The following is a 16472-nucleotide window of genomic DNA, read 5'->3' as shown; positions in this document are numbered from 1 at the left end:
CGTCTTTCAAAAATTCACACTCTTTATTGAGCCATTAAATCCACAAAGATAGCCGATGATCGTCTTCGGTATTTGTTGGATATGGTGTGGGTGCTCCACAACACTCGCCTACCAACAAGTTGGGGGAGGGTGAAGGATTTTGAGAGAATGAGGTCTAGAGTGTGGGCAGCGGTGTAGGTGGGAGAATTGGTGTGCTGAGAGAGGCAAGGGAAATGGTAAGAGAGTAGCTGTGAGGTGGCGGGGCAGTAGGGATTGTCCATGGCAATATTGAAGTCCCCAAGGATGATGGTGGGGAGGTCGGAGGAGAGGATGTGTGGAAGCCAGGTTGTCCTGGAATTGTGTGGTGGAACTGGATGGGGAGCAGTAAAGGACTGTGATTACTAAATAATAATAACAATATCACCTAGAAAATCTAGAGGAGAAAAGTTATTTGCATATGGGTCCAAGGCCCTTATTTAACTAACTTTTTCTCTTGATTTTTTTCCTAGTAGATAATTTTTCATTTCTGTTTTTATTCAATTTTCAACAGTCAATTAAAAAAGTACCAAAAAGTAGGTGAAGAGTACTGTCAACATTATTCAGATTTTTTTCATTGCTTACTTGTAGCTTAAAAGGCATTTTATTGCAAAGTGTGAAAAAATCACCTAGGAGAAAACTAAGAAAAAAATGTGAATTGAATAAGGGGCCAAGAATCTCAATCTTTATCTATCCTTAGCAAAGCCCATGTAACTATAAATAAATAAATACATTATATCAACACATAAATAATTACTCCTAACAAAGGTGCTGACAGATCACTCTCCTCCTGTAAGATAGCCTTGGCAGGGGCGGCTGTGTTGGTCCTTCTGTAATATAGCACAAGATAACGCCTGTCCATATTGTGAAAGTTTCTTTCTTATTCTAGAATTGGTTTGTTTGATTTATCTAAAAATATATATTGACACAGCAGATCTGGAGTACCATAAGCGGCATTATATCACTCTGTCACCTCCAGTTTCACTTTATTATGCTGACAGCAGCACAGCAAGGACAAATCGTGAGCAGATGGGAGAACAATTTATGATTTGTGGACTGCTGATGGGATCACTTATTAATAGCGAAATACCACGGTGCCGATAAAACAAAATTACCTTTTTTTATCTCTTATAACTATGAATTTTTTTAGAGAGGTGGAAATAACATCAATAGCTTAACTTCCGTAAGAGAAACGTTAGGTTTTTTAAAAATTGAATTGTATTTATTATATTCAGAACTAAATGTAATGGAAATGTTACTGTTTGGATTTCGGGAAATTGTAATACATTTGAAATACGCTGGCTATAGATGGACAAATATCTCAGAAAGAAAAAGTGTTGATAGACCTGCTTTGCTAAATTGGAAATGCACGCATCTCTGCACGCATTAAACTTCCTCTCTGCACGCATTAAACTTCCTCTCTGCTCTAAAAGATACGCAACAGCATAATAACCTTCAAAGAAAAACATGTCTTTGTTACAGTTGATACAAATCTTGAAATACATCTGCAGTGTGTCTACTTCCTGCTTTCATGGAAGCAAACATAGCATTAACATCCTGTGTTTACAAATTAGCTGCTCTACCAAGGCAGCTAGCTGACACAGCTGAGAGATCAAATTACAATTGTGATTAATCACAGATGAGGGGAATTAGACTGGCTAAACTCTCTAAATATATACATTGCATTTCTCTATGTTTTCCTTCTGTGCAAGAGTTCAGGTCCTCTACAAAATGGGCTCCTTATCACAAGAGCTAGCTCTATCTCGTTATAGCCCAAGCAGAAGCAACATTTAAAATATAAATTGTAGACATATTAATATGCCGATTGGTTCCCCCAAAACTGGCCTTAGACTCTGTTGGGGACACTAAACTATAGTAGTGATTAAATTGTGAACTCCTTTAAGAAACAGTATCATGACTTTGGACTCTGTAAAGCACTGCAGGAGATGTCAGCATTAAATGAAAATGTAACCTATTGTTGTCAACATTATAAAGTGTCGTTTTGGCCAATAAAGTTATTGAGTTCATCAACGTTTCCTCTAAGTTCCAACTAGACCAAACCTTCATATTTCTGATATTAGTAATGAATATCAGAAATATTGTGAAAAGTTGTAAAATACCAAATGTTATATGCACACATATAACGTACATTTGTCCCAGAGTAAAATATATACCCTATTAATTATTATTAATTATTAATTATTTTATTCCTCTTTCACGGTCACTTAAAGAGAAACCGTAACCAAGGATTGAACTTCATCCCAATAAGTAGCTGATACCTCCTTTCCCATCCGTTTGAGAAAAGGAAAGATTTCTATCTTTTCCTTTTCTCAAACAGATGATCAGGGGGCTCTGTGTGGCTGATATTGTGGTGAAATCCCTCCCACGATGTGATGTCAGCACCAGGGTGCTGACATCACACTGTGGGAGCCTTGTTGCATTGTGGGAAATAACAGCTGTTTCCAAGTGCCAAAAATGCATTATCTCCTGCCACAGACATCACCTGCCAGCAGTAAAGATGTCACCATGTGATAAATGTTAGAGTAAATCTGGGAAAGGAAAGATTTTACAATGGGCAAACACTGACTAAATCCTTTATAAATAATTATTGTAAAAATTAAGCACTTTTTTTCATTACGTTACTTTCACCGCAGTTCCTCTTTAAGATGGCCATGCAAAATTTAACCACATAAGTCGATTTTAAATTTTTTAATAGAAATGCTCAATTGTATAGAAAATAATCTATTTTTTTAATCAAGAAAAAAAAGTTGTTTGTTTTTTTTAAAAATTTTAATAAATATCAGATTGATCTTCATTAAAAAAATCTTTATACTGTAGAATCTTTATACAAGCAGAGTTTCTTGTTATTTTCGATTTCGAGAAAATATTGGCTAAAATATATTGTATTTTCGCAATATGGTCAAAGACAACAAATCTATCCAATGCAAAAATTCTCGAATAGCTGAAAATAGTTTTTAGTGCGAAAATTGTGAAAATTCACCAACTTATTACAAAATGGTTTTCGATGGCATTTTTATTCTAAAGTAGAATTTTACATTATTTTTGTGAAAATGAATGCAAAAAGAATATCTGCATTTTCACTCTTCACTGGTTTCCTGAATGATTCTAAAGTTATCAGAAATGGTACATCTTTCAGTGATAAAACAGTACACTTTGCACATGAGCACAACTTGTAAAACAAACAAAAAAAAGGCAGCAATCAGCGCACAGGCAAAGGATATGGACATAGGAAATCTTTATCTGGCACGCAGTCCAAACCAATTTCCAAAAATGCCACTCTTGATGGATGAAGATCCAAACAATAGGGATTGTAGTGTGCTGGAAGAAAAAGAAAACAAGAGGAGTGCTCTGTAAAGCTGAATCCTTGCCTCATGATCCAGGAAGGTGGATCCAAGGGACATCCCTAGCCCTGCTAAAATTGCACTTACAATGTATGAATGTGTGTTACAGCATATATAGCTCATGTGTGCAAGATCTTTCCTCCACCAAATGAACCCTCAGAATTGTCGATCTTATCGGAGGGATTACACCTTACATACCACTGACTCGTATGCTGCTGAGCCACCAAGTACATTTTTAGAGGCTCCGCCCCTTCTTCAGGCCTCATGCAAGGTGTATTCCCTCTGATAACATCCAACAATTCTGATGGTTCGCTTGGTGGAGGAAGAATCCAGCAATTGAAGGATAACTTCTTTGTTAAATTTCTTTGCTTCTAATTAGTACTGCTATAATGTGTAATTATGGCCACTTGCCACTAGGGGACAGTGTGAGACAATAACAGAGAACTTCTGGTTTCAGTTTCTATATTTTCTTCTAGTAGAGGGAGATCAAAGCATTCCAAGATTTTACAGCACAAGGAGTTCTGCAGACTAAAAAGCAGTGCACTTATCTTAAACAAGATAACTCTATTGTAGCTGATAATGGGTTAAAGCTAAAAGATTTCACAACTTTGTGTGTATGAGATTTTTGTAAGTAGGCGATTACCCGTAGTGTAAATGCAGCCACATACCTTTCTGTCATGATACTCTGTCCTCTGTGCCATCAAAGTCATGTAGGGGTGTGGGGCAGGTCTGGTAGAAATTACCCTTTCTACACGCTACATCTCTGAGGAGACACATCACACTACCTGTAGTAAATGGAAAGATGGGTAACTTCTCATCTCCAGAATATATAAAAAAAAGGGTAGTGGTACATCTGAGAGCAAAAGTACTAAATAAATATTCCCGTAAACAATAATGAATGGCGCTCACTAAATGTCTCCATCTTGGCAATGAGAACATATCTAGAAAACCAAAAACTTCTGCACTCCTTCCATAAGATAAAATCACTTATAGTTTATTAAATCTTCATACAAAAATAGCAAACGTATGGCAACATGCAAGCTGATGCATTTCTGACCCCACTGGGTCCTTAGTCGTAGCTCATATGACAATCAGTAGCCTGTCCTTAAATACCAAGAGGCTGCTCCTCCTTCTCACCGCACCTAAACAGGTAATGTGAATCTCTTAAAGGGCAATCGCCCAAGGTGGGAAGAAAGCAGGCTCAAGTGTATTGGACATCATTACACATAGATACACATACATGAAAAATAAAAAAAAATACATAAAAAGACAATAAACAAAAAGGAAATCCTGAGGTCAAAAACACCCTAAGTGTCAAAACCTATGGGGGAAAAGAAAAAGAAGGGAGGGAGCAAACTATGTTATGTACGTCTGCCTAGAACACCGACCCTCCATAAACAGAGCACACAAAAAACAAATCCCCAGGTATACAGTGCAAGAATCAGGGAAGAAGGAATTTCTATTTGCTAAATCTACAGGACAAGTACCAGAGAGACCCTTCCTAGGACCTATGAATAGCTCTTCACAAAGAAGTCAAATAAAGAAGTTAACGTTAGAGATGGCTCGAACCTCTGATTTTAGGTTTGCGAACCTCAAACGCGAACGCGAACTTCCGCAAAAGTTTGCGAACCGGCGAACTTCGCGAACTGCAATAGACTTCAATGGGCAGGCGAACTTTCAAAGCTACAAACACTAATTCTGGCCACAAAGGTGATGGAAAATATGTTTCAAGGGGTCTATCACCTGGAGGGGCGCATGGCGAAGTGGGATACACAACAAAAATCCCGGGGAAAATTACGGATTTGACCCACAGCAGGGTTTTAAGGGCAAAAATCACATTGCATTGCTAAATTGGAGGCATAAAGTGCTTTAACCCTCCTGGTGGTTAATTGTTTTTGCCAAAAAGGCAAAAATCCTTTTTTTTTTGTTTTTTTTTTGTTTCATGTAAAGCTACCAGAGTGGTAGCTACATGAAACACCACTAGAGGGCGCATGTGTCCCTCTAGTGCGATCGTCGCCGGCATCAATAGCAAACAGGGGAACGCGTATATAACGCGTTCCCCTGTTTGGCTTCTCCTGTCGCCATGGCGACGATCGGAATGACGTCATGGACGTCAGCCGACGTCCTGACGTCAGACGCCTCCGATCCAGCCCATAGCGCTGCCCGGAACTCATTGGTCCGGGCAGCGCAGGGCTTTGGCGGGGGGGGGGGCCCTCTTGCGCCGCTGCGTGCGGGCGATCGCCGCAGAGCAGCGGCGATCAAGCTGTACGCGCGGCTAGCAAAGTGCTAGCTGCGCGTACAGCATTTTAAATGAAGAAAATCGCCCCACCAGGGGCTGAGATATCTTCCTGCGTGGCATAGCCCGAGCTCAGCTCGGGCTTACCGCCAGGAAGGTTAAAACATCTTGCGTGTGTATACAATCAGGTAGTGTAATTAGTGTACTGCTTCACACTGACAGACCAAACTCACTGTGTAACGCACCGCAAACAGCTGTTTGTGTAGTGATGGCCATGCTGGACTGGTGCGCACGATGGCGAGATTGCTCTTCCTCAGTGATGTCAGGTAATGTCTGACTGCCTTATCAACTTTCAATGGTTCTTTCTCTACCATTGTTAAAGCTTACATTTTTTAAAATTACTTTTTCTGCTGTCAGTTCAGTTCCTTCAACAAGAATCATGGAGGGCAAGTCTGCCATTGGAGGGCAAGTATGCCATTCATTCAACTGTGTGATAAACTTTCCATATTACTTTCTCAGTACCATGGTGACCACAGGTAACGGCCCAGGAATCAGGGTTCGATTCCAGTCTGGAGTGGGAGCCTGAGAAACGGCTACCACCACACATCCAATGTGCTGTATAAGTACCTGCCCTGACCGTGCTTTGCAGACCAGGCATCTGTGGTCAGATGGACCCTTGACCCAACGCTGTGTGCCAGAGATGACACCACTTGCCTTTCAACATCACGGTACAGTTTGAGTATAACCTTTTTAGAAAAATAATTGCGGCCTTGCTGACTGCTGGTACAATGTGCAGTCACACAGGTGCAGTGAAAGGTATGCACTGACTGCTGGTATAATACAATGTGCATTCACAGATGCAGTGAAAGGTATGCACTGACTGGTATATAAAACAGACAAACAGATGCAGTGAAAGGTATGCAGTGACTGAGTGACTGCTGGTATAACAACGTGCAGTCACATAGGTGCAGTGAAAAGATTGCAGTGACTGCTGGTATAACAATGTGCAGTCACACAGGTGCAGTGAGAGGTATGCAGTGACTGCTGGTGTAACAATGTGCAGTCACACAGGTGCTGTGCAGTGAAAATGGATGCACTGACTGCTGGTATATAAAACAGTGTGCAGTCACACAGATGCAGTGAAAGGTATGCAGTGACTGGTATATAAAACAGTGTGCGGTCACACAGATGCAGTAAAAGGTATGCAGTGACTGCTGGTATAACAATGTGCAGTCACACAGATGCAGTAAAAGGTATGCAGTGACTGCCGGTATAACAATGTGCAGTCACATAGGTGCAGTGAAAAGGTTGCAGTGACTGCTAGTATAACAATGTGCAGTCACACAGGTGCAGTGAAAATGGATGCACTGACTGCTGGTATATAAAACAGGGTGCGGTCACACAGATGCAGTGAAAGGTATGCAGTGACTGGTATTATAATACAATGTGCAGCAGTCACACTAGGCACTAAATGTGTTGGGCCTGGCACAGTATAGCAATTAGCAAGGGCCAACTGTGACAGACAGGGTTGTATATGCAGTGTCAGTGGGCCACACACACACAAAAAAACACATCACAAGAACATTAGCTCTCAAAAGAGCTGTTTTGGGGTGCTTTTTATCAACAAATATCAGCAAGGAGCAAGCTAACAGACCTCCTAACTATTGCTTTCCCTATCTCTCCAATGTCTCTCCCTTCTCTCACTAATACAGCAGCACACAGTGAGAAAATGGCCGATGTTGCTGCATTATATAAGGGGGGGGGGGGGGGGGGGGCTCCAGGAGGTAGTGCAGCCTGATTGACTGCCATGTGTCTGCTGACTGTGATGTAGAGGGTCAAAGTTTAGTCCAATGACGTAGTGTAGGGGCGGGTCGAACTCGCATAAACTTCGCGATTCGATGCGAACCCGCGTTGTTCGTGCGAAGTGTTCGGGCCATCTCTAGTTAATGTCCCATGTATAATTAAGCCCCCTGGGCTCCCTAGTACCCATATTAAAAATCCAGCGCACCTCATGTTCAATAAGTTTATTTTCCAGATCCCCACCCCTACTATCTAAATGGACCCTTTCCTGTAAAGAAAAGTAGGTAAGATCGCCACCATGGCAGGAGCGAAAGTGTTTAGCCACATTAGGGGGGTTCGTACAATTGACATTAGCGACACCACAATAGTGTTCAGCAATCCTGGCCCTCAAAGGACTGGTGGTTAGAGATGGCTCGAACCTCAGATTTTGGGTTTGTGGACCACGGACGCGAACTTCCGCAAAAGTCTGCGGATCGGTGAACTCGGCAAACCGCAATAAACTTCAACAGGCAGGCAAACTTTAAAAACTACAAACACTTTTTCTGGCCACAAAAGTGATGGAAAAGATGTTTCAAGGGGTCTAACACCTGGAGGGGGGCATGGTGGAGTGGGATACACGCCAAAAGTCCCGGGGGAAAATTACAGATTTGACGCAGAGCAGGGTTATAATCCCTAAAGGGCAGAATCACATTGCATTCCTAAATTGGAGGCATAAAGTGCTTGTAAACATCTTGCGTGTGTATAGATGGATCAGGTAGTGTAATTAGTGTACTGCTTCAAACTGACAGACCAAACTCACTGTGTAACGCACCACAAAAAGCTGTTTGTGTAGTGATGGCTGTGCTGGTGCGCTGTCACACAGGCACACAGGAAAGGTATGCACTGGTATAATACAGTGTGCTTTCATACACGTACAGAGGAAAGGTATGCACTGGTATAATAGAGTGTGCTGCCAGTGGTGTGACTACAAATCCCAGCTGGCCTGGCAAATAGAGGTGTACCGAACGGTTCGCCGGCGAACGGTTCCAAGCGAACATTGGGGGTTCGCGTTCGCCTGCGCCAGGCGAACTTTTCCGGAAGTTCGATTCGCCCCATAATGCACTATGAGGGTCAACTTTGACCCTCTGCATCACAGTCAGCAGGCACATTGTAGCCATTTAGGCTACAGTAAGCCCTGGAGCCCCACCCCCCCTTATATAAGGCAGCCTCCGGCGGCCATTACAGTCACTCGTGTGCCTGCTAGAGAGAGGAAAGGGACAGCTGCTGCAGACTTTTTCTCTTAGGGACAGATTAGTTAGGTTCTAGGCTGCTTTGCTTGTTCCTGACTGATTAATATTGCTTTTAAAGCACCCAGCAACAGCTCTTTTCAGAGCTCAACCTGTACATTTTTTTTCCTGACACTTTTGTTGCATGCACAGCCTTGCTAATTGATAGTGTGTGTGCCACTGCCAGCAGCCCAGCACATTCAGTGACTGACTGCCTGTGTGTGTGACAGGGAGCTGCACATTGTACTACCCAGTACTGCATATACCCCAGTACCTGTTGTGTTTACTTAACCCACCTCATCACTGCATATACCTAGCTTTGTGTTGAGTGAACCCAGCTCACTGCATCTAACTACCCAGTACCTGTTGTGTTTACTTAACCCACCTCATCACTGCATATACCTAGCGTTGTGTTGTGTGAACCCAGCTCACTGCATCTAAGTCTAACTACCTGTTGTGTTGAGTGAGAACCCACCTCACTGCATCTTAAGTACCTTTACTGTATACTGTTCAGTGAACCCAGCTCACTGCATCTAACTACCCAGTACCTGTTGTGTTTACTTAACCCACATCATCACTGCATATACCTAGCGTTGTGTTGAGTGAACTCAGCTCACTGCATCTAACTACCTGTTGTGTTGAGTGTGAACCCACCTGGCCACCTCACTGCATCTAACTACCTGTTGTGTTGAGTGAGAACCCACCTCACTGCATCTTAAGTACCTTTACTGTTGAGTGAACCCAGCTCACTGCATCTAACTACCTGTTGTGTTGAGTGTGAACCCACCTGGCCACCTCACTGCATCTAACTACCTGTTGTGTTGAGTGAGAACCCACCTCACTGCATCTTAAGTACCTTTACTGTTGAGTGAACCCAGCTCACTGCATCTAACTACCCAGTACCTGTTGTGTTTACTTAACCCACCTCATCACTGCATATACCTAGCCTTGTGTTGAGTGAACCCAGCTCACTGCATCTAATTACCTGTTGTGTTGAGTGTGAACCCACCTGGCCACCTCACTGCATCTAACTACCTGTTGTGTTGAGTGAGAACCCACCTCACTGCATCTTAAGTACCTTTACTGTTGAGTGAACCCAGCTCACTGCATCTAACTACCTGTTGTGTTGAGTGTGAACCCACCTGGCCACCTCACTGCATCTAACTACCTGTTGTGTTGAGTGAGAACCCACCTCACTGCATCTTAAGTACCTTTACTGTTGAGTGAACCCAGCTCACTGCATCTAACTACCTGTTGTGTTGAGTGTGAACCCACCTGGCCACCTCACTGCATCTAACTACCTGTTGTGTTGAGTGAGAACCCACCTCACTGCATCTTAAGTACCTTTACTGTTGAGTGAACCCAGCTCACTGCATCTAACTACCCAGTACCTGTTGTGTTTACTTAACCCACCTCATCACTGCATATACCTAGCCTTGTGTTGAGTGAACCCAGCTCACTGCATCTAACTACCTGTTGTGTTGAGTGTGAACGCACCTGGCCACCTCACTGCATCTAACTACCTGTTGTGTTGAGTGAGAACCCACCTCACTGCATCTTAAGTACCTTTACTGTTGAGTGAACCCAGCTCACTGCATCTAACTACCTGTTGTGTTGAGTGTGAACCCACCTGGCCACCTCACTGCATCTAAGTACCTGTTGTGTTGAGTGAGAACCCACCTCACTGCATCTTAAGTACCTTTACTGTTGAGTGAACCCAGCTCACTGCATCTAACTACCCAGTACCTGTTGTGTTTACTTAACCCACCTCATCACTGCATATACCTAGCCTTGTGTTGAGTGAACCCAGCTCACTGCATCTAATTACCTGTTGTGTTGAGTGTGAACCCACCTGGCCACCTCACTGCATCTAACTACCTGTTGTGTTGAGTGAGAACCCACCTCACTGCATCTTAAGTACCTTTACTGTTGAGTGAACCCAGCTCACTGCATCTAATTTCCTGTTGTGTTGAGTGTGAACCCACCTGGCCACCTCACTGCATCTAACTACCTGTTGTGTTGAGTGAGAACAAACCTCACTGCATCTTAAGTACCTTTACTGTTGAGTGAACCCAGCTCACTGCATCTAACTACCTGTTGTGTTGAGTGTGAACGCACCTGGCCACCTCACTGCATCTAACTACCTGTTGTGTTGAGTGAGAACCCACCTCACTGCATATAGCTAGCATACCCCCGAGATGGACAAAATGGACAAACCAGGTAGAGGAAGAGGTAGAGGCAGACCCAGAGGAAGGCCACCAGGCACCGGCAGGTCTGTGGCTGTGCGAGGTGGTGTTGCTGTGATTTCATGCGGACCTGCCCCAAAATACAGTGCTCAGAAGAAGGCACGTGCCATCACTTCCCAAAATCGTGAGGAGGTGATTGAGTATTTAACACAGAACACCTCATCTCCCGCAGCCACCAGCGCCACAACAAGCACCACATCCGCTGCATTTGACACTTCGCAGGAGTTATTTGGTGGTGGTGGTGAAATCACTGATTCCCAGCCACTACTGCAACAACAACAAGAAGGCGCAGGTACACCACCTCATACGTCTGAGTTAGGTGGCGATAGCATGGACGTAACGTGTGTGGATGGGGATGATGGTGGACCACTTGAAGTTGGTGCACTTGAGGAGGTGTCTGAGGAAAGCGCAGCTGGCCAGGAGGATTATGATGACGATTATACGGATACCACATATGTTCCCGGTAGAGGAAATGACCAGGGGGACAGTTCAGAGGAGGAGTCAGAGAGGAGTAGGAGGAGACGACTCCATGATAGAAGCAGAGGGAGCTCGTCCTCAGAAACAGCTGGGGGCAGTGTCCGGTGCCATGTATCGCCAGCTATGGCCAGGGAGCACACATGCCCTTCAACGTCAGCTGCTGCTGATGCCACCGTAGCGCCATCACCCCAGGGGGGCTCAGCGGTTTGGAAATTTTTTCACGTGTGTGTCTCAGATCGGAGCAAAGCCATCTGTTGTCTCTGCCAGCAAAAATTGAGCCGTGGAAAGGCCAACTCTCACGTAGGGACAAGTGCCTTACGAAGGCACCTGGAGAGAAGGCACAAACAGCTATGGCAAGAACACCTGAGTAAAAGCAGCACTCCTCAAAAGACAAGCCAAACTACTTCTCCTCTTCCTCCTTCAGGTGCATCGTCTTCATCCACTTTCTCCCTTGCACCTTCACAGCCACCCTCCTCCACACCGCCTCTTCCCTTGAGCGGTTCCTTCTCCTCTGCCCACAGCAGTACCCAGCTGTCTGTGAAGGAAGTATTTGAGCGGAAGAAGCAAATGTCTGCCAGTCACCCTCTTGCCCGGCGTCTGACAGCTGGCGTGGCGGAACTATTAGCTCGCCAGCTATTACCATACAAGCTGGTGGAGTCGGAGGCTTTCCGTAAGTTTGTGGCCATTGGTACACCGCAGTGGAAGATACCAGGCCGCAATTATTTTTCTCAAAAGGCCATACCCAAACTGTACCGTGCAGTTGAGAGGCAAGTGGTGTCATCTCTGGCACACAGCGTTGGGTCAAGGGTCCACCTGACCACGGATGCCTGGTCTGCCAAGCACGGGCAGGGCCACTACATTACATACACAGCCCATTGGGTCAACCTGGTGACCGATGGCAGCAAGCAGGGAGTACGTGGCTGCGCAGAGGACCGACTTGTCACACCTCCACGGCTTGCAGGCAGGCCTCCAGCCACCTCCTCTCCACCTGCTATCACCGCTTCGCTGTCGTCATCCTCCTCCTCCTCCTCCTTGGCTGGTGCCGCCATCTCCTCCCCAGCTACACAGCCCCAGCACCCCAGGGCCTATGCTGCATGCCAGGTGCGACGGTGTCATGCAGTGTTAGACATGTCTTGCCTGAAAGCGGAGAGTCACACTGGAGCAGCTCTCCCGGCTGCTCTTAACAAACAGGTGGAGCAATGGCTGACCCCGCACAAGCTTGAGATCGGCAACGTGGTGTGTGACAACGGCAGCAATCTCATTGCTGCGTTGAATTTGGGAAAGCTGACACACATACCCTGCATGGCACATGTGCTTAATCTGGTCGTGCAAAGATTTGTGTCCAAGTACCTAGGCTTAGAGGACGTCCTGAAGCAGGCCAGGAAGTTGTGTGGGCATTTCAGGCGCTCTTACAAGGCCATGGCACGCTTTGCAGAGATTTAGCGTAGAAACAACTTGCCGGTGAGACGCCTGATTTGCGATAGCCCGACTCGCTGGAATTCCACTCTGCTGATGTTCTCTCGCCTGCTAGACCAGGAGAAAGCCGTCACCCACTACCTGTATCATTACAGTACAAGGACACAATCTGGGAGGATGGGGATGTTGTGGCCCAACAACTGGACACTGATGCGAAATGCATGCAGGGTCATGGAGCCCTTTGAGGAGGTGACCAAACTGGTGAGTCGCGATGAGGGCACCATCAGCGACTTGATCCCCTACGCCTACTTCCTGGAGCGTGCCGTGCGTAGAGTGGTGGATACAGCTGTGGAGGAGCGTGAACAAGAAGAGTTAGGGCAGCAGGATTCATTGGAGCCATTTACACACGAACCCGATGTTTCCACAACACCGGCGGCAGCACAGAGGGGGGAGGAGGAGGAAGAAGAGGAGTCGTGTGGGGAAGTAGAGGAGTCAGACTCTGATGATGGTGATGATGAGGAAGGTGTTTCTGTGGAGGAGGAAGAGGCGGCGGAAGGAGAACAACCGCGGCAGCCATCACAGGGGGCTTCTGCTGCTCCACGTTCCCGTGGTATTGTTCGTGGCTGGGGGGAGGAAGAGGAGTTGCGTCCCGTCACTGAGGAAGAGCAAGAGGAGATGGAGAGTACCTCTGCATCCAGCTTTGTGCAGATGTCCTCTTTCATGTTGTCCAGCCTGTTGAGGGACCCCCGTATCACAAAACTCAAGACGAATGACCTGTACTGGGTGGCCACGCTACTAGACAGGCTCGGTACAGGCACAAAGTGGCGGACCTCTTACCAACTCAACAAAAGGCGGAAAGGATGCAGCACTTGCAGAACAAGCTGTCGATGATGCTTTACAATGCGTTTAAGGGTGATGTGGCTGCACAACGCAATCAAGGTACCACTGGCAGTAACCCTCCTCCTCCCAAGTCCACGCAGGCAAGAACAGGACGCTCCAGCGATCTCAGGGTGATGTCGGACATGCGGACATTCTTTAGTCCAACTCCTCGCCATAGTCCTTCCGGATCCACCCTCCACCAACGCCTGGACCGGCAGGTAGCCAACTACCTGGCCTTGAGTGTGGATGTAGACTCTGCGAAAAGCGACGAAGAACCCTTGAAATACTGGTTGCGCAGGCTTGACCTGTGGCCAGAGCTGTCCCAATTTGCCATACAACTTCTCTCTCGCCCTGCCGCAAGCGTCCTGTCAGAAAGGACCTTCAGTGCAGCTGGAGGCATAGTTACTGAGAAGAGAAGTCGCCTAAGTCACGACAGTGTTCAGTACCTGACCTTTATCAAAATGAATGAGGAATGGATCACGGAGGGCTACTGCACGACCGAAGACTAAGTCAGTCCACTCCCCACACACAGCATCTCTGCCTGCAGGCCGCTTGACTGCCTTCTCCGCCACTACCAACAGGGTCCAGGACTCTAGGCAGATTCCTCAATTTTTAAGGCCGCTGCTAGCAGCGGCCGCTACACTAATTTTTCTGGTGCGTGTACATGTGCCCATCCCGCTTCGTGATCATTACCTTGCCGCAGTGAAGGGGCTTGCGCATCACAATGAAGCAATGACCACCGGCTATTTGAGTGTCTCGGGTGGGGGTGGCACACAAAAGATATTAAGGTCGTTGCTTCATTGTGGTCAGACCAAATTTGATCAGCTGGAAAGTCACTGTTCTGTCATTCAGCTACATCAGCCGGGCAAGCATATGGGCTGAAAAGCCACCATCACCTGCACTCTCGTCACGGTGCGCACCAGTCCAGCACGGCCGTCACTACACAAACGGCTGTTTGCAGTCACTGCATACCTTTCACTGCATCTGTGACTGCACATTATACCTGGCAGTCAGTGCATAACTTGCACTTGAATGTATACACTTTCAAACAATTTAAAAATACAACCATCTAAACTTTCAAACAATTTAAAAATACAACCATCTAAACTTTCAAACAATTTAAAAATACAACCATCTATCATTTTCAAAAAATTTAAAAAAGAGGGCAAAAAAACTTGCCCTCCGTAAAACATTCTTGGCAAATGCTTTCGACTTGGTTTGTCTTCCGCTGGCTCAAGGGTCCATCTGACCACAGATGCCTGGTCGGCAAAGCACGGTCAGGGCAGCTACAGCATGGGTCTCAGCAGGCTCCCACTTCGGGCCGGAATCCAACCTTCATTCCCCGCGGTGACAATGGCAGACTTGCCCTCCATAACGGATTCCCGTTAAAGGATTTAAAGTTAGTTCATTTCAATTAGGGCCGCAAAAGGTCCTCCTGAGTCCTGTATTGTTATTTTTGGTCACTATCTCGGGGCGGGCGTGCATGCCTGCCTGCTTCCCTCCTTGCCTGGATGTGTGGTGGTAGACGTTGATCAGGCTCCAACTCCGGAACGCAATACAAGAGGGAGCTCGTCCTCAGAATCAGCTGGGGGCAGTGTCCGGCGCCATGTATCGCCAGCTATGGCCAGACAGCCAACATGCCCTTCAACGTCAGCTGCTGATGCCACCGTAGCGCCATCAGCCCAGGGGTGGCTCAGCGGTTTGGAAATTTTTTCACGTGTGTGTCTCAGATCGGAGCAAAGCCATCTGTTGTCTCTGCCAGCAAAAATTGAGCCGTGGAAAGGCCAACTGTCACGTAGGGACAAGTGCTTTACGAAGGCACCTGGAGAGAAGGCACAAACAGCTATGGCAAGAACACCTGAGGAAAAGAAGCACCCCTCAAAAGACAAGCAGCGGAGAACAACCGTGGCAGCCGTCACAGGGGGCTTCTGCTGCTCCACGTTCCCATGGTATTGTTCGTGGCTGGGGGGAGGAAGAATGGATACACTTTTAAACAATTTAAAAATACAACCATCTAAACTTTCAAACAATTTAAAAATACAACCATCTAAACTTTCAAACAATTTAAAAATACAACCATCTAAACTTTCAAACAATTTAAAAATACAACCATCTATCATTTTCAAAAAATTTAAAAAAAGGGCAAAAAAACTTGCCCTCCGTAAAACATTCTTGGCAAATGCTTTCGACTTGGTTTGTCTTCCGCTGGCTCAAGGGTCCATCTGACCACAGATGCCTGGTCTGCAAAGCACGGTCAGGGCAGCTACAGCATGGGTCTCAGCAGGCTCCCACTTCGGGCCGCAATCCAACCTTCATTCCCCGCGGTGACCATGGCAGACTTGCCCTCTATAACGGATTCCCGTTAAAGGATTTAAAGTTAATTCATTTCAAATACATAGCAGGGCCTCGAAAGTCCGCCTCCTGTATTGTTATTTTTGGTCACTACCTCGGGGCGGGAGTGCATGCCTACCTGCTGCCCTCCTTGGATGTGTAGTGGTAGCCGTTTCTCAGGCTCCACACCGGATTCCATCCCTCATTCCCCGGCCATTACCCGGGGTCACAAATGACAGACTTGCCCGCCTCCATATGATTCTCGTGAAAGGAATGTGGTGTCATCTTTGCCCGCCATAACTGGTTCTCGTTAAAGGATTTAAAGTACATTCATTTCAAATACACAGCAGGGCCTCGAAAGTCCTCCTCCTGTATTGTTATTTTTGGTCACTACCTCGGGGCGGGCGGGCGTGCATGCCTGCCCGCTGCCCTCCTTGGATGTGTA

Source organism: Hyperolius riggenbachi, chromosome 1, assembly GCF_040937935.1.
Source record: "Hyperolius riggenbachi isolate aHypRig1 chromosome 1, aHypRig1.pri, whole genome shotgun sequence".
In the NCBI taxonomy this organism is placed as follows: Eukaryota; Metazoa; Chordata; class Amphibia; order Anura; family Hyperoliidae; genus Hyperolius; species Hyperolius riggenbachi.
Note: the sequence above shows the minus strand (reverse complement) of the source record.